The 25,221-nt window shown below is 39.2% G+C and overlaps 1 protein-coding gene across 16 annotated transcripts in view; it reads right to left on the bottom strand.

Moving 5' to 3' along the window:
- LOC126077091 (cytochrome c oxidase assembly protein COX18, mitochondrial) overlaps positions 1 to 25,221 on the bottom strand; it is a 124,030-nt gene that overhangs the window by 66,624 nt on the left and 32,185 nt on the right. For 7 of the 16 annotated variants that reach the window (XM_049886056.1, XM_049886059.1, XM_049886052.1 and 4 more), the window contains one exon: positions 20,064 to 20,985. The exons of 1 other annotated variant lie outside the window; for it this stretch is intronic. The gene's annotated coding sequence lies outside the window, so the exon portion shown is untranslated. Of the gene's footprint in view, positions 1 to 244; positions 12,141 to 20,063; positions 20,986 to 25,221 lie in introns of those variants that run through there. 8 more of the 16 variants (XM_049886065.1, XM_049886066.1, XM_049886067.1 and 5 more) reach the window with 4 other exon arrangements.

The raw sequence follows: 25,221 nt of genomic DNA, 5'->3' as shown, positions 1-25,221 counted from the left end.
AATCGCCAACTAGAAAGAAGACAGGCGAAGGGAAAGACATTATCCAATAAGGAGAACTCAGCACAACAGAACCAAGGCAAAGGAAATCACTGAGAGGAATGCAAGAATAAAAGGCAATCACAGTAATTACCATAACATGGACACCCCTACCACAATAGTATTAACAAATAATAATCTACAAATGGATATACAAGTAGAGAGGTGTGCTAAAGAGGAGTGCGATGGTACAAGGGATCACACCCACCTGCGGATATAGGCTGGGTTTCAGATACTGTTGCTGTTGTTGGGTGCCGTCATAGTGACCCTATGTACAACAGAAAGAAACACTGCGTGGTTCTGTGTCATCCTCACAATCTTTGCTGTGGTTGAGCTCATTGTTGCAGCTACTGTGTCAATCCATCTCATGACGGTATTCTCCTTTTTCACTGACCTTCTACTTTACTAACCATGATGCCCTTCTCCAGGGACTGGCCCTCCGGATAACATGTTCAAAGTATATGAGACAAAGTCTTGTCATCTCGCTTCTAAGGAGCATTCTGGCTGTACTTCTTCCAAGACAGATTTGTTCGTTCTTCTGGTAGTCCATGGTATATTCAATGCTCTTCATCAACACCACAATTAAAAGTCATCAATTCTTTTTTGGTCTTCCTTATTCATTGTCTAACTTTCACATACTTATAAGGTGATTACAAATACCGTGCGGCTTAAAAAAAAAAAAATTTTGGGGGGGGGGTCAGGCACACCTTAGTCCCCAAAGTGACATTTTTGCTTTTTAACACTTGAAATAGGTCTTTTGCAGCAGATTTGCCCAGTGTAATACATCATTTGACTTCTTAACTGCTGCTTCTACAGGTGTTTTGGATCCAAGTAAAATAAAATCCTTGACAACTTCAATCTTTTCTCCATTTATCATGATATTGCTTATTGTCCAGTTGTAAGGATTTTTGTTTTCCTTATGTTGAGGTGTAATCCATACTAAGGATGTGATCTTTGATCTTCATCAGTAAGTGCTTCAAGTTCTCTTCACTTTCAGCAAGCAAGGCTGTGTCATTTGCATATCAAAGGTTGTTAATGAGTCTTCCTCCAATCCTGATGCCAATTCCTTCTTCATATAGTCCAGCTTCTCAAATTATTTGCTCAGCATACAGACTGAATAAGTATGATGAAAGGATATGCCCCACAGTATCCCCTTGTTCTGTTCAAGGGACTGCCTCTTGGTCTATGCACAGGTTCCTCATGAGCACAATTAAGTGTTCTTGAATTCCCATTCTTCACAATGTATTCCATAACTTGTTGTGATCCACACAGTCATATGCCTTTGAATAGTCAATAAAACACAGGTAAACATCTTTCTGGTATTCTCTGCTTTCAGCCAAGATCATCTGACATCAGCAATGATATCCCTTGTTCCGTGTCCTCTTCTGAATCTGGCTTGAATTTCTGGCAGTTCCCTGTTGACGTACACTGCTGCAACCATTTTTTAATTATTTTCCGCAAAGTTCTACTTGTGTGTGATATATTTATGGTATTGTTTGATAATTTTCCCATTCTGTTAGATAATCTTTCTTTGGAATAGTCACAAATATGGATCTCTTCCAGTCAACAGGGCAGACAGCTGTCTTCTAAATTTATTGGCATAGATGAGTGAGTACCTCCAGCGCAGCATCTGTTTGTTGAAACATCTCAATTGGTATTCTGTCAATTCCTGGAGCCTTGTTTTTCACCAATGACTTCAGTGCAGCTTGGACTTCTTTCTTCAATAGCTCAGTTCTTGATCATATGCTACCTCCTGAAATGGTTAAACGTCAACCAATTCTTTCTGGTACAGTGACTCTTTGTATTCGTTCCATCTTCTTTTGATGCTTCCTGCATTGTTCAATATTTTGCCCACACAATCCTTCAATATTGAAACTGGAGGCTTGAATTTTTTCCTCAGTTCTTTCAGCTTGAGAAATGGCAAGCATATTCTTCCCTTTTGGTTTTCTAACTCCAGGTCTTTATAACATTTCATTATAATACTTTACTTGGTCTTCTCAAGTTGCCCTTTGAAATCTTCTGTTCAGCTCTTTTAGGTCATCATTTCTTCTGGTGGTTCTAGCTACCCTATGTTCAAGAGCAAGTTTCAGAGTCTCTTCTGATGTCAATTTTGGTCTTTTCTTGCTTTCCTGTTTTTTTTAATGACCTTTTGTTTTCTTCATGTATGATGTCCCTAATGTCATTCCACAGCTTATCTGGTTTTCCATCATTAGTGTTCAATGCATCAAATCTATTCTTGAGATGGTTTCTAAATTCAGGTGGGGTACACTCAAGGTTGTACTTTGGTTCTTGAGGGCTTCCGATTTTCTTCAGCTTCAACTTAAACTTGCATACAAACAACTGCTGTTCTGTTCAGCAGTCAGCCCAACTTTGTTCTGGCTGGTAATATCGAGCTCCTTCATGGTCTCTTTCCACAGCTGTTGTTGATTTGATTTCTGTGTATTCCATCCATTGAGGTCCACTTGTATAATTACCATTTATGTTGTTGAAAAAATGGTATTTGCAATGAATAAGTCATTGGTCTTGCAAAATTCTATCACCTGATCTCCGGCATTGTATCTATCACCAAGTTCATATTTTCCAACCACAGATCCTGCTTCCATTCCAACTTCGGCAATCCAATCACCAGTAACTAGTAATGCATCTTGATTGCATGTTTGATCAATTTCAGATTGCAGAAGCTGGTAAAAACCTTTAATTTCTTCATCTTTGGGATTAATGATTAGTGTGTAAATTTGAATAATAATCATATTAACTGGTTTTCCTTGTAATTCTATGGATATTATCCTATCACTGACAGCACTGTGTTTCAGAATAGATCTTGAAATGCTCTTTTGGATGATGAATGTAACGCCGTTCCTCTTCAATTTGTAATTCCCAGCATAGCAGGCCACATGATTGGCCAATGCCAGACATTCCACCTCACTAATGCCTAGGATATCAATTTTTATGCATTCCATTTCATTTTTTTAAATTTTTATTGTGCTTTAAGTGAAAGTTTATAAATCAAGTCAGTCTCTCATACAAAAATTTATATACACCTTGCTATATACTCCTAATTGCTCTTCCCCTGATGAGACAGCACACTCCTTCCCTCCACTCTCTCTTTTCGTGTCCATTCGGCCAGCTTCTGACTCCCCCTACCCTCTCATCTCCCCTTCGGACAGGAGATGCCAACATAGCCTCATGTGTCTACTTGATCCAAGAAGCTCATTCATCACCTGCATCATTTTCTATCCCATTGTACAGTCCAATCCCTATCTGAAGAGTTGGCTTTGGGAATGGTTCCTGTCTTGGGCCAACAGAAGGTCTCAGTCAGACCATTAAGTCTGATCTTTTTAGGAGAATTTAAGGTCTGCGTCCCACTGCTCTCCTGCTCCCTCAGGGGTTCTCTGTTGTGTTCCCTGTCAGGGCAGTCATCAGTTGTAGCCGCACACCATCTAGTTCTTCTGGTCTCAGGCTGATGTAGTCTCTGGTTTATGTGGCCCTTTCTGTCTCTTGGGCTCATAATTACCATGTGTCCTTGGTGTTCTTCATTCTCCTTTGCTCCAGGTGGGTTGAGACCAATTGATGCATCTTAGATGGCCACCTGTTAGCGTTTAAGACCCCAGACGCCAAAGTGGGATGCAGAGTTTTCTTAATAGATTTTATTATGCCAATTGACTTAGATGTCCCCTGAGGCCATGGTCTCCAAATCCACTGCCCCTGCTACGCTGGCCTTTGAAGATTTCAGTTTATTGAGGAAACTGCTTTTGGTTTAGTCCAGTTGTGCTCACCTCTCCTGTATTGTATGTTGTCTTTCCCTTCACCTGAAGTAGTTCTTATCTACTATCTAATTAGTGAACACCCCTCTCCTTCCCTTCCTCCCTCCCCCCTCTCGTAACCATCAAAGAATATCTTTTTCTCTGTTTAAACTATTTCTCCAGTTCTTATAATAGTGGTCTTATACAATATTTGTCCTTTTGCAACTGACTAATTTCACTCAGCATAATGCCTTCCAGTTTCCTCCACGTTATGAAATGTTTCACAGATTCATCACTGTTCTTTATCAATGCAGAGTATTCCTTTTTGTGAATATACCATAATTTATTTATCCATTGATCCGTAGATGGGCATCTTGGTTGCTTCCACCTTTTTGCTATTATAAACAGTGCTGCAATAAACATGGGTGTGCATATGTTTGTGTAAAGGGTCTTATTTCTCTGGGATATATTCCAAGGAGTAGGACTCCTGGATCATACGGTAGTTCTATTTCTAGCTTTTTAAGGAAGCACCAAATCGATTTCCAGAGTGGCTGTACTATTTTACATTCCCATTAGCAGTATATAAGTGTTCCAGTCTCTCCACAACCTCTCCAACATTTATCATTTTGTTTTTTGGATTAATGCCAGCCTTGCTGGAGTGAGATGGAATCTCATTGTAGTTTTGATTTGCATTTCTCTAATGGCTAAAGATCGTGAGCATTTCCTTATGTATCTGTTAGCTACCTGAATGTCTTCTTTAGTGAAGTGCCTGTTCATACATTTGCCCATTTTTTAATTGGGTTATTTGGCTTTTTGTAGTTGAGTTTTTGCAGTATCGTATAGATTTTAGAGATCAGGCGCTGATCAGAAATGTCATACCTAAAAACGTTTTCCCAGTCTGTAGGTAATCTCTTTACTCTTTTGGTGAAGTCTTTGAATGAGCATAGGTGTTTGATTTTTAGGAGCTCCCAGTTATCTGGTTTCTCTTCGGTATTGTTAGTAATGTTTTGTATACTGTTTATGCCATGTATTAGGGCTCCTAACTTTGTCCGTATTTTTTCTTCCATAATCTTTATCATTTTAGATTTTATATTTAGGTCTTTGATTCATTTTGAGTTTGTTTTTGTGCATGGTGTGAGGTATGGGTCTTGTTTCATTTTTTTTGCAGATGGAGTTCCAGTTATGCCAGCATCATTTGTTAACAAGACTGTCTTTTCCCCATTTAACTGATTTGGGGCCTTTGTCAAATATCAACTGCTCATTTGTGGATGGATTTATGTCTGGATTCTCAATTCTGTTCTATTGGTCTATGTATCTGTTGTTATACCTGTACCAGGCTGTTTTGACTACTGTGGCAGTATAATAGGTTCTAAAATCAGGTGTACTGAGGCCTCCCATTTTGTTCTTCTTTTTCAGTAATGTTTTACTCACCTGGGGCCTCTTTTCCTTCCGTATGGAGTCGGTGATTTGTTTCTCCATCTCATTAAAAAATGTCACTGGATTTTGGATCGGAATTGCATTGTATCTATAGATCGCTTTTGGTAGAATAGATATTTTTACAATATTAAGTCTTCCTATCCATGACCAATGTATGTTTTTCCATTTACGTAGGTCTGTTTTGGTTTCTTCCACAAGTGTTTTGTAGTTTTCTTTGTATAAGACTTTTATGTCTCTGGTAAGATTTATTCCTAAGTATTTTATCTTCTTGGGGGCTACTGTAAATGGCATTGATTTGGTGATTTCCTCTTCGATGTTCTTTTTGTTGGTGTAGAGGAATCCAACTGAGTTTTGTATGTTTATCTCGTATCCCGATACTCTGCTGAACTCTTCTACTAGTTTCAGTAGCTTTCTTGAGGATTCTTAGGGTTTTCTGTGTATAAGATCATGTCATCCACAAACAGAGATACTTTTACTTCTTCCTTGCCAATCTGGATGCCCTTTATTTCTTTATCTAGCCTAAATGCTCTGGCTAGGACCTCCACCACAATATTGAATAAGAGTGGTGATCAGGGGGATCCTTGTCTGTTTCCCTATCTCAAGGGGAATGCTTTCAGACTTTCTCCACTTAGGATGATGTTGGCTGTTGGCTTTGTATAAATGCCCTTTATTATGTTGAGGAATTTTCTTTCTATTCCTATTTTGCTGAGAGTTTTTTATCACGAATTGGTATTTAACTTTGTCAAATGCCTTTTCTGCATCAATTGATAAAATCATGTGATTCTTGTCTTTTGTTTTATTTATGTGGTGGATTTTTCTAATGTTGAACCATCCCTGCATACTCGGTATGAATCCCACTTGGTCATGGTGAATTGTTTTTTTTGATATGTTGTTGAATTCTATTGACTAGAATTTTGTTGAGGATTTTTGCATCTAAGTTCATGAGGGATATAGGTCTGTAATTTTCTTTTTCTGTGGTGTCTTTACCTGGTTTTGGTATCAGGGATATGGTGCCTTCATAGAATGAGTTTGGTAGTATTCCGTCCTTTTCTATGCTCTGAAATACCTTTAGTAGTAGTGGTGTTAACTCTTCTCTGAAAGTTTGGTAGAACTCTTCAGGGCCAGGGCTTTTTTTTGTTGGGAGTTTTTTGATTACCTTTCAATCTCTTCTTATATTATGGGTCTATTTAGTTGTCCTACCTCTGTTTGTGTTGTTTAGGTAGGCAGTGTGTTCCTAGGAATTAATCCATTTCTTCTAGATTTTCAAATTTGTTAGAGTACAATTTTCCATAGTAATCTGATATGATCCTTTTAATTTCAGTTGGGTCTGTTGTAGTATTGCCCTTCTCATTTCTTACTCAGGTTTTTTTGCTTCCTCTCCTGTTTTTCTTTTGTCAGCTTGGCCAATGGTTTATCAATTTTGTTAATTTTTTCAAGGAACCAGGTTTTGGTCTTATTAATTTTTTCAAATTTTTTTCTGTTTTCTATTGCATTTAATTCCACTCTAATTTTTATTTATTTCCTTTCTTCTGGTGCCTGAGGATTTCTTTTGTTGCATTCTTTCTATTTGTTCAAGTTGTAGGGGTAATTCTTTGATTTTGGCCCTTTCTTCTTTTTGGTTGTGTGCATTTATTGATATAAATTGACCTCTGAGCACTGCTTTTGCTGTGTCACAAGGGTTCTGAGAAGAAGTTTTCATTCTCATTGGATTCTATGAATTTCTTTATTCCATCCTTAATGTCTTCTATAATCCAGTCTTTTTTGAGCAGGGTATTTTTCAGTTTCCAAGTGTTTGATTTCTTTTCCCTGCTTCTTCTGTTATTGATTTCTACTTTTATGGCCTTACGGTCAGAGAAGATGCTTTGTAATATTTTAATGTTTTGGATTCTGTTAAGACTTGTTTATGACCTAATATGTGGTCTATTCTAGAGAATGTTCCATGTGCACTGGAAAAGAAAGTGTATTTGACTGCTGTTGGGTGGAGTGTTCTGTATATGTCCATAAGGTCAAGTTGGTTGATTGTGGCATTTAGATCTTCTATATCTTTATTGAGCTTCTTTCTGGATGTCCTGTCCTTCAATGGAAGTGATAAGTTGAAGTCTCCTACTCTTGTTGTGGAGCTGTCTATCTCACTTTTCAATGCTGTTAGAGTTTGTTTTATGTATCCTGCAGCCTTGTCATTGGTTGCATAAACATTTAATATGATTATATCCTCCTGATATATTGTCCGTTTCATCATTATATAGTGTCCTTCCTTATCCTTTGTGGTGGATTTAACCTTAAAGTCTATTTTGTCAGAAATTAATATTGCCATTCCTGCTCTTTTTGGAGTGTTGTTTGCTCGATATATTTTTATCCATCTTTTGAGTTTTAATTTGTGTCTCTAAGTCTAAGGTGTGTCTCTTGTAGGCAGCATAAAGATGGATCATGTTTTCTAATCCATTCTGCCACTCTCTGTCTCTTTATTGGTGCATTTAGTCCATTTACATTCAGGGTAATTATGGATAGGTATGAATTAAGTGCTGTCATTTTGATGTCTTTGTGTGTTGACAGTTTTTTTCCCACTTAATTTTTTGTGCTGAGTAGTTTACCTATTGTCTTTTCCTGTATTTGTTGTTGATTTTGTTTCTGCTGAGTCTATTTTTTTCTTGTATTTTATTTTGATATGTAGGATAGTTTGTCTCCTTTGTGGTTACCTTAATATTTAGCCCTATTTTTCTAAAATTTAAACCTAACTTTTATTTCTTTATATTGCCTTCTCTTCCTCTCCATATGAAAGATCTATGACTACATTTCTTAGTCCCTCTTTATTATTTTAATGTTGTCTTCTTTTACATAATAACATCATTGTTTCCCTGTTTTGAGTGCTTTTTTATCTGGATTTATTTTTGTGATTTCCCTGTCTGTGTTGACATCTGATTGCTCCGTTCAGTGTTCTAGTCTTGGGTTGATACCTGATATTATTGACTTCCTAACCAAAAAACTCCCTTTAGTATATCTTGTAGTTTTGGTTTGGATTTTATGAATTCTGTAAACTTCCGTTCATCTAGAAATGTCCTAATTTCACCTTTATATTTGAGAGACAGTTTTGCTCGATATATGACTCTTGGCTGGCATTTTTTTTTTCCTTCAATAGTTTATATAAGTCATCCCATTGCCTTCTTGCCTGCATGGTTTCTGCCAAGTAGTCAGAGCTTATTCTTATTGGCTCTCCTTTGTAGGTGACTTTTTGTTTATCCCTAGTTGCTCTTAAAATTCTTTATCTGTGGTTTTGGCAAGTTTGATTATGTCTTGGTGGCTTTCTTTTAAAATCTACCTTATGTGGAGTTTGATGAGCACCTTGGATAGATATCTTCTCATCTTTTATGATATCAGGGAAGTTTTCTACCAACAAATCTTTAACAATTCTCTCTGTATTTTCTGTTATCTCTCCCTGTTCTGCTACTCCAATCACTCGTAGGTTATTTCTCTTCATAGAGTCCCACATGATTCTTAAGGTTTCTTCATTTTTTTAATTCTTTTATCTGATTTTTCTTCAAATATATTGGTGCCAAGTACTTTATCTTCAAGTTCACCACTTCTACCTTCCACTTGCTCAGTTCTGCTCCTCTGACTTTCTATTGAGTTGTCTAATTCTGTAATTTTATTGTTAATCTTCTAAATTTGATTGCTGTCTATGGATTTTTCCAGCTTATTAAACTTTTCATTATGTTCTGAATAATCTTTCTAATTCCTTCAGTTGCTTTATCTGTGTGTTCCTTGGCTTGTTCTGCGTATTGCCTGATCTTCCTAATTTCATTTCTGATGTCTTGGAAAGCTGTGTATACTAATCTTTTGAATTCTGAATCTAGTAATTCCAGGAAGGCACCTTCATTCAGAAGATTTGTTGATTCTTTGTTTTGAAAGCTTGTCGAGGCGATCATGGTCTATTTCTTTATGTTACTTGATATTAACTGTTGTCTCCGTGCCATCTATGGTATTGTATTAGTTTATTTTATGATTGCTTACTGTATTGTAGCTCCTTGCTTTATTTTGTTTTGATATGCCCAAATGTGTTGCTTTGAGTGAGCTAGCTTGATTATTTTCGCCTTTGGAGCTCTGACATCATGTCCTCAGATGGCGAGAGCTCTTATCAGGTATATCGGTCTAGGAATCCATTCCCTTTTCTCGTATGAATTCAGCTCAGGTGTCCAGGTAGCTGATCATGAAGTGTGTGATACAGGCTCTGTCCTACAGTCTTAGAGGGGCAGGGATGATTGGTGTAGGTACTGGTATCTGGTTGCAGCAGGGGGTCATGCTCTGAACAAGGCAGGGGGCTAAAAATCGTCCCTCACGTGTCTCTGAGGAAAGCGTGTCCCTCTTCCCTAAAGCATACAGGTGGGGGGGGGGGGGTTCTGCAGAAGGACCATGGGTACTCAATGTTTTTGGTGGTAAGGACTGGGAGGCACCAGTTATCCTAGGATCCCTTCACGGGTGGCTGGGTGACCTGAGTGGAGCCACTAGTCCTTAGGCCCCTAATGTGGGTAGCTGGGACCCTGTTTAATAGGCAAAGTGGTGTCAAACATCAAACACCCACCTCTCCACCACACAGCTGAAACAGTTGTAGTCTGCCAACAAGGGACTATTCTCCTGAAATAGGCCCACACAAATCCATGCAGTAGGGAAAGGTATTCAAAGTCTACAGACTGTTTATGCCTGGACAGGAGCTGCTTCTGTCCTGGGCTACCCAGGTTAGTGGAGCTGGGAAATTATCTTTTCCCCCAACTGTGAATTTATTCCTTCTCCAAGGCTGGGAGGATGGCTCCAGGTGCTCAACAGGGCCTATCTCAGGCCCAGGGAAATCAACAGCCACTGAAGCTGGCTAGGGGGTAGGAGTCTTGGTCAAATATACACAAGTACTTAGCTTTTCCCGAGAGCACCATTTTTCTCTGGTTCCGGAGGTGTGAGTAGGATATGCGGCTGGCTGCTTCTCCCTGTGTAAACTGCAGCCGAACGCTAGTACCAGTCTTCCGCAGCCACTCCCGGGAACGGTGCCTGAGGGATCCTGGCAATTCATGTCTGGCAACTCCTCTCCGCTTCTGAACTGTCTCTCCCCCTGCCGCTTGGTCCGTTTTCTAACTTTGCCTTTGATGATCAGGGCTCCTAGGTTGTCATAAATATAATCATTTTAGCTGTTTTTTTTGGTCTTTATTGTAAGAGGGTTCATAGGAAGCATCCGGCTATTCTGCCATCTTGGCCCCGCCTCTCTATTTCATTTTTGGCGACTTCCAATTTTCCTTGATTCATTGTTCGTACATTCCACATTCTGATTATTAATGGATGTTTACAGCTGTTTATTCTAATTTTGAGTTATGCCACATCAGCAAATGAAGGTCCCAAAAGCTTGAATCCATCCATGTCATTAACGTCAACTCTACTTTGAGGAGGCAGCTCTTTCCCAGTCATATTTTGAGTGCCTTCCAACCTTAGGGGATCATCTTCCGGCATTTTATCAGACAATGTTCTGCTGTCACAAGGTTTTCACTGGCCAATTTTTTCAGAAGTATATCACCAGGTCCTTCTTCCTAGTCTGTGTTAGTCTGGGAGCTCCACTGAAACCTGTCCACCATGAGTGATTCTGCTGGTGTTTGGAATACCTGTGGCATACCTTCTAGCATCACAGCAACACACAAGCCACCATAGTATGACAAACTGACAATCTATGAATGGGTGTAAAGTTACAGGGCTATGCTAAAGAGAAGAGGGAGGGTACAACGGAGAACAACTGCTGATATAGGTTGGGTTGCAGGTATTACTACATACATATTTGTAGATACTGCACGTATATTAATGTAGGCAATAGAGCACACAAGGTGCATAGTTGTGGAAACTTCCCAGACATCACCAAACACCTCACAGGGCAAAGTTACTAAGCTTGAAGGCTGAGGACCATAGACTTGGGGGACATCTATGTCAACTGGCATAACATAGTTCAAAAAGACAATGTTCTACATCCTATTTTAGTGAGTAGTGCCTGGAGTCTTAGGAACTTGCAAGTAGCCACTCTGGCTGGAGCAAAGGTAGGAAAACCAGAGGAAAGGTAACAGGGAACCCACAGCAGAAATGGGGAAAGTGCTGACACATTGAGGGGACTGTGACCAATGTCTTGGAACATTCAGTGTACAAATTGTTGAATGGGAAACTATTTTGCTCTGTAAACCTTCACGTGAAACACGTTAAAATATTTTAAAAACTTTTGGGGGCGGGGTTGTATATAAAAAAAAAAAAAGTAGTTACAGAATTAGATAACATTGGTGTACCCACCACCACAACCAATTCTACAAGTTCCAGTCAGTGATATCATTTTAAAGAACCATATCCAATCAAGTGATTTCTCGGCTGAAAAATCTTGGCTATCTCCCAAATGCCATGAATGCCCTTCTCAGTCTGACCTGGACTTGCCTTTTCTCTTTACCATTTCCCTGAAAGAACACATTACTTACCCATTTCCATCATCTTGTCCTTGCTATTTCTCCTTCCAGAATGCCTCATTACCTTTTTCTCCAGGAAAAAAAAAATTTATATCCTTCTATTTGAGTTGCTGTGCTGGCAAAGAATATTGGATATACCATCGATGGCCAAAAGAATGAACAAATCTGTCTTGGAAAAAGTACAGCCAGAATGCTCCTTAGAAGCGAGGATGGTGAGACTTCATCTCACATACTGTGGTCATGTTATCAGAAGAGACAAGTTCCTGGAGAAGGACATCATCCTTGGTAAAGTGGAGGGTCAGCAAAAAAGAAGAAGGCCCTCAACAGGATGAACTGACACAGCGTCTACAATGATGGACTCAAGTGTAGCAATCATGAGGATGGTGCAGGACCAGGCAGTGTTTCATTCTGTTATACACAGGGTCACTATGCGTCAGGACCAACTCGACGGCACCTAATAACAACAACGAACACCCATGAGAAGCAACAATTAAGGTTTTTCCTTATATCTGTCTCGTTAGAGTATCTACACTTTCCTTGTATTACATGCTTTCAAAGGACACAGAATTATCTTTTCTCTCCTCATCAATTTTAGTTTGAATAACCAGACTTTTTTCCTTATACATAAAGGTCTGAAGACTTGAACATGGCTTTAGAGTTACAGGTTGGCTTCCTCTGAAAATGGCAATGTAAATTTAAGTACTGGTTATTCACAAGGTTTCATCCATTTGTTCAATCACTCAATTTTTTTTTACATATATCCTCCATGTTGAAAAAAATCAAGTTCTTTTTATCCATGGATTTTATCTGGGAGATAGTGAACAGGACTATTTAGATCAAGCTCACAAATAGAGTACAAAGTGACTCTGAACAAAGTTTAGAAAAATTTTTATATCGGCCACACCTAATTCTCATGAGTTCCACTAGAATCAGACGCTACAGAACTCACTAAACAAGTTTTCCTTCAGCAACCAGACTAATGGGCTTCAGGAAATCACAGTGGTTTTAGAAAATGGGAAAATATGATGATCTACTGTTGAATGCTACCCACCACTGCCACCACCATCATCACCTACCCTCGATATTCTCTCTCACACCCACACACACTCCTCCTCTGAGCTAGGCTGCTACCAGAGGCATATATAGATGTATGTTACTCTTACAGTACTTTTCCAGCTTTAATTATATGCCACAGACACTAGGTTAAATGTGGTTTAGTCAAGTTCCAAAGATTTTCCTGACTTACAGAAACCCTGGTTTCCAGGAACCCATGTGGAAAAGACATCAGGTTGAAACATTTGTCAGAATTTGATGGAAAGCCCATTGGACTGGAAGTCATTGAACCTGAATTCTTGTGCTGGTTCTGCCATGGTGATCATAAGTAAATCTCTTCACATTTCTAGACCTCAGTTCACTCATCTACAACCAAACCCATTTGTTCGGGCCGTAATTTTTTTATTCTTAAAATACATGGACATGTGCTACATGCTACACAAAAGTGCAGGATAAATATGGACCATTGTCCTCGATGTTAACTATTAGAAAATAAGCAAGGATATACATTGAAGTAAAATTCAAAGTTCCAGGAATTTTTAAGATAAAATAGAAGACTTCAAAGACATATTATGCTTATTCTGGGCTGGACTCTATGCCTCCAGACCGCTGGTGGATAAGGTCTTTTCCCTCTGTTGTTACTAGCCCTTTAATGAAAATGATGGCAAAACACTGATAAATGCTCTCCAATGACCCTTCTATATATTTTCACCCTATAATTCTGTGTATTAAATGGCAAACAGCCAGTTTCACAGTTGATTTAAACCCTAGTTAAAAAAAAAAAAATCTTTTTTTTTTTTTAGAGCTCACTATTTGAACATAGTTTTTTTTTTTTTTGGTACAGAGAATTTACAATTCCAGATAAATGTATAACACAATCCAGAGTCAAATGTCCTTTTTTGGTGGTGGGGGAAGGAGAATGTAGAGACATAGGAGAGAATATTCTGGCAAGTATGCACCTGATTCTTCACTGATGAGGGCTGAAAGAAGGAATTAGAGGTGAGGGCTTTACGTTGAACTAGCACGGAAATGTGGTTGCAGCAAAAGGGAACTGTCCCAGAGAGGAGCTAAGGTGTAGCCCCTGTGAGGTGGGAGGAAGCACCCTCTCTCTATAGGAATGTTTGAAAAACTGCAGTAAGTATGGTCTAGGTAGCTTGATTATGTTGAGTCTGGAAATCTCTGAGAAGTAAAGATTATAAAGGGTTAAATAAATACTTCATAGAGAACTTCTTCAAATTTCGCCATTCCCTGTCCATATTGCATGTGTACACGTTAATACAATTGTAAATCTTGGTACAACATATCCAGTCTGTATTTCATTATTTCATGGTGAATATTATGCTTTTTGAATACTAGGACTAGCCACAATACATCCTGCCAGCTCAAAAGTGGTCCTGGAAACCGAAGACTTAAATCCCACAGACAAATGCAGCGCATTCAGTTCTTTTACACTGACGATCTCCATCAGCCAGGAGAAATATGCCTCATGTCATTCCTCAGGATGCTCTGACATCTATAATGTGGGAGCTTTTCAGAAGAAACATGTCTAAATCAAGATCCACAAAAATGAAATGTGATCATGGGAAGACACATTCATGGGAAAATATTTTCTTCCGCTTTAATTTCTATTAATATTGTGATAAGGGGGTTAGTGTCTTGAATACAAAGCAAGGAATCAGTTTAAAGACTACACGTATGCCAGAGAACGCTACCGTCAGTCAAAGCCTCGTTTACAGGCAGTACTGCAATTCAGCTGTGAGCACATCTGGCGGCAAGTTCATTTGCATATGTTAAAACTGTGTGGAAAAATTGTACACTGAATGGATGACCCATGATTTATCAAAAAGAGGAATCATTAACTGCTACCAAATTTATAAGCTCAGCATATTCTGTGTGCCTTAATGCATCACCTATTTATTAAAATAAAGAGGAGAAAGGGAAAAAACGAAACATGACAGTTTTCTTTGTGGCAGAGATGGATGTTGCAAAACAGTTGGTAAAATGATTAAAAAAAAATGATTAGAACAGGTAAATTCACAAGCAAACTACAAGCTTCTATTTTGTACACATAGTTCTAATGCACCTGGAGAAGAAAACATTCCAAAATCTTGGCTATAGTGTTTCTCTGGAGAACTACAAAGTCTAAAAACTTCATTGGGCTCTCCAAACAATTCAGGGTGTTGCCTTTTGATCTCCAAAGCCACAGCATCATTTCCATGGAAACTGCCTTTATGTACCACCATGCCCGTTTCAGCCAGCCAAAGAACAGATGCCAACAGGCCTTAGGTGTGAATACCAAGGGCTGGAAGCAACACATTTTTCATGGAGAAATTCCATCTCTGGAATTCACTTTTTTAGCTGGTTTCACCAAGTTCAGGAATTTTGGCCCTCAGGCCATAGAATAAAGCCCCATTACCTGGTACTTATGGGAATGTTTACTGGTAAAATAAACATCGAGTCACAACCTAATAAAGATGGAATAAGTAACGTGGCTTAAAGTCTCATAACTCTCTGACTTCCTTCTGAATTGTTCCAAGCATGCCAATGTGTGTTGAAACAATAATTAAGTCCTCCCACACCTCTGTGAAAAAAAAAATTAAGTCTGTCTAAGTAATAAAGGTTCCTTTGCAGTAGGCAGTTTTGACCAATCAGTAATAAATTTAAAAAAAAAGCCCTCCAAACTAGGATATTTATCTGTTCTACACATCTGAAGAACTCAGGTTGTTGTTAGGTGCCATGGAGTCGGTTCCAACTCATAGCAATGCCATGTACAACAGAACTCAGGTAGGAACACAGAATTTCCCACTCAAATGCACTGGTTTATGGAGATCCCCAGAGAAGGATTATACCCCTTTCTCCAGACCATGGAAACAGAGACTCAGTCTGAGAAGAATGCACCAGCTGTAGAAAATGGATATTTTACTATGATCAAGAGAAGAATTAAGGATCTAAATACTCTTGACCAAAGAGGAAAACCCCCATGATTTCAAAACTGCTCTTTGGCTGCAACCTTGTACCAAAAAATACAACCTCCTAGAAAGACTGTAATTTTAAAACAAATTCATCCATCATTGCTCAAATATTAACATATTCAGGGATTCCTGTACTCGACGGCAATGGGTGTTTTTTATGGGTAGTAAGCACAATGAGCTGAAAATAGAGACTGCTAACTATTCAACTAACAACAGCAAAAAAACCTTCAACATTTCTTTATTTCTAATATAAAAATAAACAACTTAAACATTTCTTCATATTCATATAACAGTGCAATTGATTCTTACTACTTTTCTAATTTTCTGTACTTATTGCTACCCAAAGCCTTCCCCATCTCAGTAAATGGCAACCAGTTGCTTAGTCCTAAATCTTAGGAATCATCTCTTTGCTCCAAGGCCCATAACCAATCATCAGCAAATCCTATCAAATCCTATGTAGTTTAGCTACAAACTATATTACAAAATCAACTTCTTTGGACCATCTCCACCACTACACCCCAAGTCCAAGCTACTGTCATGTCTGGTCTAAAGAATTACGACACTCCCCTCAGTAGTCTACCTGTTCAACCTTACTCCCTGATAGTCCACCACTCTCTCAATATCAGAAGTGATTGTTTTCTTCAAACCTAAATAAAATCCCAATATGTCCTACTCAAAACATTCCATTGTTTTGCCTTTACAACCAGAAAAAATCCAAAACTTCTTATCATAGCCTCGGTGCCCAATGTGATCTGCCCCCCTCTCTGCCATTCTTTCTTTCAACTTTCCTCCTTACATTTACTACACTCCTGCCTTGTCGCTCTTCTTTCTATTCCTTGAATAAAGTTGTTCACGTTTGTACTTGTTCTTTTTCTTTGATATTCACAAGTCTGTGTCATTCAGGTCTCAACTTAAAGGTCACTTCCTAAAAGAGGTTACCCACTTACACTCTAACTAAAGTAGTACCCACCCCAGTGTTACTCTCTACCTCTTCATAGCACTAAAGAGTTCATGTTCTTAGTACCTGTCCTCCCCAGTGGAAACCCTGGTGGTGTAGTGGTTTAAGCGCTATGGCTGCTAATGAAAATGTCGACAGTTTGAATCCACCAGGCGCTCCTTGGAAACTCTATGGGGCAGTTCTACTCTGTCCTATAGGGTCGTTATGAGTCGGAATTGACTCGACGGCAATGGGTTTTTTATCCTCCCCAATTCCACCAAAAAAATGTAGGTGTTTCAAGGATATGAACTCTATCTTATTTACATCAGTCTCACAAGCACATAAAATAGCATCTGATTCCTGGGAACCACTAAATAATATTTGTTAAATGAGTGATTAGACACCTACTATAGGGTCACTATGAGTCAGGATCAACTTGACAGCAACAGGTTTGGTTTTTTTTAGTTTATATACCATAAGTGGAAACCCTGGTGCCGTAGTGGTTAAGTGCTACAGCTGCTAACCAAAGGGTCAGCAGTTCGAATCCACCAGGCGCTCCTTGGAAACTCTATGGGGCAGTTCTACTCTGTCCTGTAAGGTCACTATGAGTCGGAATCGACTCGATGGCACTGGGTTTGGTTTTTTGGTATACCATGAACTGTTCCAGGTGCTGGACATACATCACTGAACAAGTCACACAAGAATCCTTGCACAAGAGAGACGTCATCAATTGGCAAACAGTTACCTAAACAGGTAAGAAAAATGTTAAGTGGTGATAAGAGCTATGTGAAGAAATAGGGCGATGTGATATAGCATGAGTGGGTAGAACCCTGGTGGCACAGTGGTTAAATGGTATGGCTGCTAACCAGAAAGGTCAACAGTTCAAATCCACCAGCGATTCTTTGGAAACTCTGTGGGGCAGTTCTACTCTGTCCTCTAGGGTCATTGCGAGTGGGAATCCATTTGACAGCAACAGGTTTGATTTTTGTTTTTGTTTTGGGGGGGCGGGTGGGATTTTAGATTTTATCCTCCAGGTAGCCTTCCTGAGGAAATGACAATAAATTGAAATCTGAAAAACCAGAAGGATTAGTATACAAAGGGCTGGGGTAGTCCAGGCAGAGGGAATGGTAATACTAACATCCCAAGGGAGGAAAGAGATTGGTGTTGCTGAAGATAGAAAGAGGTCAGTAAAAGTCAGTGTGATGTGTGATGAGGTCAAGGAAGCAGAAAGAAGACAGACGATGATGTAGCTTAGTGAGCCTGATATAGGAATTTTGATTTTATTTTATATGCTTCAAAAAGCCACTGGAAAGTTTTTAAAAATTTTTTAGGCTTCTGGGAAGATGGAATAAATCATTCCCTACTGTTCCTGCAAAGTACAACTAAAACCCTTGGACAAACATAAGACTCTGAAAGATGGAAAGAAGGAGGTACACTAGCTAAGGACCTTGGGACCCAAGGAACAACACGGTGGTAAATTCTCTGGGTTTTCTTTTAGCCTCACGTATCTCCAGTGATGGGGAGGGTAACCATCCAAAGAAGCCCATTCCAGGAGGGAGGGAGATGGGTATTCATTAACTAGATAAACCAGCCACCAAAACTGTTGCTATGGAGTCAACTCTGACTCACAGCGACCCTATAGGACCGAGCAGAACTGCCCCATAGAGTTTCCAAGGAATGCCCGGTACATTTGAACTGCTGACATTTTGGTTTTACTAACAAAGATAGTAGATAAAAATTATCTTAGGTGAAGGGAAGGACAACACACAATACAGTAGAAGTCAGCACAACTGTACTAAACCAAAACCTAAGAAGTTTATTGAATTCAACCCAACACTTTGAGGGACAGAGTAGCAGGGGCAGGGGTCTGGAGACCACGGTTTCAGGGGACATCTAGGTCAACTGGCATAACAAAGTTTATTAAGGAAATGTTCTGCATCCCATTTTGGTGAGTGGCGTCTGGGGTCTTAAAAGCTAGTGAGCAGCTATCTAAGATATGTCAGTTAGTCCCAACACACTAGGAGCAAAGAAGAATGAAGAACACCAAAGACACAAAGCAAATATGAGCCCAAGAGACAGAAAGGGCCACATAAACCAGAGACTCCATCAGCCAGAGACTAGAAGAACTTGATGGTGCCCAGATACCACCAGTAACAGCCCTGACAGGGAACAGAAGAGTCCCTGATGGAACAGGAGAAAAGTGGGGTGCAAAACTCAAATTCTAGTAAAAAGACCAGTCTTAATAGTCTCACTGAGACTGGACGGGCCCTGGAAGACATGGCCCCCGGACTCTCTGTTAGCCCACAACTGAAACCATTCCTGAAGCCAACTCTTCAGACAAAGATTAGACTGGAATATAAGACATAATAAAATGATACTCATGAAAATAGTGCTTCTTAGCTCTAGTAGATACATGAGACTAAACGGGTGGCGCCTGTCCAGAGGTGAGATGAGAAGGCAAAAAGAGACAGGAGCTGGTTGAATGGACATGGGAAATCTGGGGTGGAGATTATAGGGAGGGCAACTAAGGTCACATAACAATGTGTGTACCAATTTTTGCATGAGAAACTAACTTCATCCGTAAACTTTCACTTAAAGCACCATAAAATAAAACGAAGAAGCCCATTCCAGCTCCAAACAAAAATTTTTAAAAAGCTCTTCCTTATATTGAACCCAAATCTAACTCCCTACAACTTCTGACCCTTAGTCATTTTACATTTTGGGGTCATATTGATGAGATCTAATATATACAGTAATGTCCTCAACTGAAAAGATCATATTTTAAAACTCAGACATACCTGGGATTGTCCTGAGACCTGGAGCCTGGGCCCACCAGGGGGTTATTTTTAGGAGGAACTGGGGAACTTCCTGGAAAAGAAGTCATTCATTCTAAGGCAAAGCAAGCTGTGGCACAAGTAGCAGATAGGAACCACAACCTAGAAATGCAGGTGAACAAGTGATACCATTTTCTATAATAACTTAATTTTTTATTAATAATCTACCCTCCCACATATCACATATTTGTCCATAGACAAAGAGAGGTGAAAGAAGGGCAACTGAGTCACACCTGTCAAAAATGAAACAGAATTTCTGTAAAATAAGAGTTTTATTCAGATTCAAAAATTTGCAAATTGGGCAGTGCCAAAATGAAAGTTCAAAACTGCATTCTGAAGACAGAGCATAAGCATATATAACCTTTACTCAGTTTTGCAGAACTCTGTACAGAGTTGGGAAGAGTATGGGGGTACATTTGGTTGATTGACATTCAACATGCTCTCATAAGACTCATTTATCAAGCATTTCTCTTGGCTGGGGTACTCGACCTCAGCCAGAGTTTCCTCCATTCCAGAGCTTATTCCTTCTGTTTCCTGCAACACTCTGGCTGGGCCAACTCAGAATGTTTTGAACAAGTTACCTTGGTCAAAAGTGTAGCCACGGATCATGTACTGTAAAAAGCAGAAGCAGGGGCCTAGGATAAAATGGAGTCCGATTCAGACCTGTGTCAGCCATTTTAGTATGTCAAGCCTCTCAGTTTTAGTGGGCTCTTTCACAAGCCCACAGTCTGTCTCTCAGGTTGTCTTCCAGTCATGCCCCTGTGGTCTCATGCCCAAGTCTCACGAATAGGAAGGGCCTTACAATAAAAAGTAAGAGATGAGTTGTTTTTTTAATTAGATAATTATATTCACAAGACTATAACAATAAAATTCCAAAATCTCAATGAACTGAATGGTTGGGATGGGAAATATAAATAACTAAAACTGACTTAAGAAAAATATCAAGCCCGGATAGATCAATAAACTTGGAAGAGATTGGAATTATCAACTAATTATCTGCAGTAAAAGATTTTAGCACCAACTCGGGGAACATCTAGCTCAATTGGGATAACATAGTTTACAAAGAAAATGTTCTACATCCTACTTCGGTGAGTAGTGTCTCGGGTCTTAAAAGTTTGTGGGCGGCCGTCTAAGATACTCCACTGGTCCCATCCCGTCTAGACCAAGGAGAAATGAAAAAAAATCAAAGATACAAGGGAGAGACTAGTCCAAAGGAATAACGGACTACAACTACCATACCCTCTACCAGACTGAGTCCAGCAGAACTAGATGGTGGACTGCTCTGACAGGCATCACAACTGCTCTGACAGGCATCACAATAGCGGGTCCTGGACAGAGCTGGAGAAAAATGTAGAACAAAATTCTAACTCACAAAAAAAAAGACTAGACTTACTGATCTGACAGAGACTGAAGAAACCGCAAGAGTATGGCCCCTGGACACCCTTTTAACTCAGTACTGAAGTCACTCCTGAGGCTCACCCTTCAGCCAAAGATCAGACAAGCCTATAAAACAAAACAAGACTAAATGGGTACATCAGCTCAGGGGCAAGAACAAGAAGGCAGGAGAGGACAGGAAAGCTGCTAATGGGAGGCCAAGGTTGAGAGGGGGAGAATGTTGACACGTCGTGGGGTTGGCAACCAAGTCACAAAACAATGCATGTATTAACTGTTTAATGAGAAACTAACTTGCTGTGTAAACCTTCATCTAAAGTAAATAAAAAGAAAAAAAAAAAAAAAAGATTTTAGGACCAAACATCTTTACTGGTGAGAAGTTCAGTTCATTTTATGGCGTCAGCATAACCAGAATGGCAAATGGTGACAAAAGAGAGTCCAAAATATGAACGCTGTAGATCAACTTACTTAAGTAGATTTAAAAGGCCAAGTTAATAAAGAGCAAAGTAAGTTAAACAGCAGACTGGAACAGACATCTACCATAATCAAGGAGCATTGATTCTAGGGAGTGAAACAACTGTTTAACAGTAGGAAATCTATTAATAAGTCAATGGAAAAAATACCATATAATCATCTCAATAGACGCTAAAAAGTAATCTCTAAGTCAATAACCCATGCTTAAGGGAAAAAAAGCCTAACTAATTAGAAGGAAATTCTTTTAATGTGCAAATAGATAAATATAAATATCCTCAAATGATAACATTATATTAAAAGTAAATTTCTAGAATCATTTTCATAAATAATAAGTACTCAAAGATCCAATATCACTCTTGATCCGGTTGTTGTTGTTATTTGCTGTCTAGTTGATTCCAACTCATGGCAACCCCAGGTGACCCTATGTGTACACTGCAGAACTGCTCAGTAGGGTTTTCAAGGCTGTGATCTTTTAGATGCAGACCTTCAGGCTTGTCTTTCAAGGTACCTCTGAGTGGGTTTAAACCACCAACATTCCCCTTGTAGTTGAGCACTTAACCATTTGTGCCACCCAGGGACCTGGTACCCAGTGCCGTTGAGTCGATTCCTGGTAAGGGCTATCATTATATTGGAAAGCAAAATTAAAACTGTTTACATGAAATGGTGCAACCACTGTGGCAAATAATTTGGCAGTGCCTCAAAAAATTAAACATAGAATTACCAAATGATCCAACAATTCCATTCCTAGCTGTATACCCAAAAGAATTTGAAAGCACATATGCCAACAGGGACTTGTACACCAATGTTCACTGAAACACTATTTACAGTAGCCAAAAGGTGGAAATAACCTAAATGTCCATCAATAAATAAATGGAAAAATAAAATGTGGTACGTATACAGTGGACTATTACTCAGCCATAAAAAGAAATGAAGTCCTGATACAACATAGACGAAAGTCAGTCACAAAGGGACAAATGCCATACGATTCCACCTATATGAAATATTTAAGATCGGCAAGTGTACAGAGACCAAAGGTTATTACTGATCACTAGGTACAGGTAGGAGGGAGGGGCAAAGGGGGGCTCGCTGCTTGGAGGACACTGAGCTTCTGTTAAGGGTGATGGGAAAATTTGGAAATGGATAATGGTGATTGCTGAACAACATAAAAAAAGTAATTTCAGTAAATTGTATATGTAAACAATGTTAAAATGGCAAATTATTTGTTACATACATGTTTACCCCAACAAAAAGCAAGTGGTAGTGAATTACCTTAAAATCCCTTCAAATTTAGTACTTAAACATTAGGTTATACACATGTTCACAGTTTTTCTCTGTATCAGCAAGCATTGGAAAATAGAGAAACAGATTCTACTGACAATAGCATAAACATATATAAAGTATTTTAGAAATAACCCAAAACAAACGAAAGAACCTATGTAAAAAACACGACAGATATTTACTGTAAAGTGTAAAGAAAGAGGAGGAGGAGAATGGGGAAGAGGAAGAGCAAAAAAAAAAAAAAAAGGAGGAGGAAAAGAAAAGAATACAGGAAAAAGAAAAATATTGAGAGACTATATTTTCTTCCCAAATTAATTTATAAATTTATCATAGTCTTAATCAAAATACCTGACTAAAATCTAAAGTGTTTTCCAGGGTCTACAGGGCTCCACATGATCTGGTCCCTGGCTACATCCCTGATTTCATAACTGCCCCCCTTCCCCATCAGATTGGTCCCTTCAACCACACAAGTCTTCCTACTGCTCCTCCAGAACACTAAGCTCCCTACTACCTCAAGGTTTTTTATCTGTGTTCCCTCTGCCTATAGCTCTCATATAATATCTGTCCCTTTATGACTGGCTTATTTCACTTACTTCCCTTCACTTACTCTCTTATTTCATTCAAATTCCATATCCTCAAGAGATCTTCTCAGAAAACATTATCTAATACCATCCCCATCACTTTCTACCTTTACCCTCCTTTCTTTCTTTGTTGTACCTGTCACCACCTGACATTACTTCACATATCCATTCCTCGTTTTGTCCATTGTCTGTCTCCTTCAAGAGAATGTGAACTCTATGAGGGTAGTGACTGTCTTACTCATGATTTCATCCTATTGCCTAGCATTGAGAACAATGTCTGGCACAGAGAACCAAGAAAACAAAACCAGTTGTTGTCGTGTTGATTCCAACTCATGGCGACCCCATGCGTACAGAGAAAAACTGCTCTCCATTGGGTTTTCAATGGCTGTGATCTTTTGGAAGCAGATTACCATGACTCTCTTCCAAGATACCTCTGGGTGGATTCAAACCACCAACTTTTCACTTAGTAGCCAAGTGTTTAACATTTGCACCACCCAGGGACTCCTTGGCACAAAAAAGGACTCCATAAATATTGTTGAATCGATTAATCTTTTCAAGGAACATTTAATGACATCATCTAGCACTTATTACATATAAAGTTAAGTTTAAGAAAAAGAGGAAGAAAAAAAAGAATTCCAAATTATATACATAGTTATTACAGGATATTACAACCAAACCAGAGCCTATGGCTCAGATTCTGTAGGTAAAAGAAATTGTGTCCCCTCTCTCAACACTGCAGTTGAATTTAGAGCTCAGGTCTGCTTGATGGAGTTGGCTAGAACCTTCTGCTTTTGGAAATGCATAATGGAGTAAAATGTGCCTCCCAATAAGAAATTAAAGGGTTACAGAACCATACTCTTGAGAGTCAAAGGTATAAAAATGTATCTGATGAAGTAGGGTGGAAGGTGTTGGGAATATACTTAAACCAAACCCAGATATCAATGAGACAAGTTGTTACTGAGCAAGGACACCCACAGAAGAAATATTAAGTCACTAATCACCAGAATTCAGGCAAAGGGCCCAGTCTTTGAAGGTAACAGAGGTTCCAGGATCAGCATGCACTTAATACTGAAACCTATCCCAACACAGCTCTTCAACCCTGAGGCCCTATAAGGATACCATGAGGGAAATGTCTATCTAGCTCCTAGCACTGTGCCTAGCAGAACCAGTGCTCACTTAACTTTTCTTGAATGAAAAAATAAGTCGATGAATCAATAAATGAGTCAAAAACCATGCACACGGGACTAGGAAGTTTTGCTGTGCGATGCCCCAACTAAGTATCAAGCGGAGAAGAAGTGTTTCAAAGCTCATAGTTAGGATACATAGATACTGTCACCAGGAGCAAGGACAAACGCAAACAGGCAATCAGGAACGCCCTGAGAGTGATGACTCTACAGTAAGAAAATGCATGGGGGCAACCGGGGCCACAGGCAGAACTCTGCGGGGGGGGTTGGGACTGCAGTTTCTGTGGTCCTCAGAACTGCAGTCGAGTTTCAGAAGTCAGCCTCAGATGAGTAGAGGAGAAACAATTAAGGTATGACTTTAAGTGACCATGGGGAGTTTCAGGACACTTGGAAAAAAAGAAGCCAGGGAAAAGACTGGGCTTCCTACTCTTCCGTCAGGGTGGTGCCAAATCATTGTTATTTGGATATTTAATGGAAATGTGGTCATATTTTGTAGATACAGACTGTTGGGAAATAAGATACACAGTAATAGTCTCCTTTTGTAGAAATTCAAATCATACTGCAGACACACACACATAGATATACACAGGTACACATATAGCCACATCTAAACAGAGAAAATGTTTCTGTGTTTTAAAATTTCTCAAGGGGCTTGGATTTATTTTGTAAGTTGGAAAAAAAATTAAAAGACATCTATTCAGAAATAAAAGGCAAATAAAGGCTGGTAAACATCAAAACAGCTATTTAGCTAAGAACTGGCAAAAGATTTCTGTAAGAGTTTATGATCACAAGGTTATATTACCTTGAGTTATGCAACAGAAAATGGTACA

This window comes from Elephas maximus, chromosome 5, assembly GCF_024166365.1.
Source record: "Elephas maximus indicus isolate mEleMax1 chromosome 5, mEleMax1 primary haplotype, whole genome shotgun sequence".
Taxonomy (NCBI): Eukaryota; Metazoa; Chordata; class Mammalia; order Proboscidea; family Elephantidae; genus Elephas; species Elephas maximus.
Note: the sequence above shows the minus strand (reverse complement) of the source record. Positions and strands in the feature narration are given on the sequence as shown.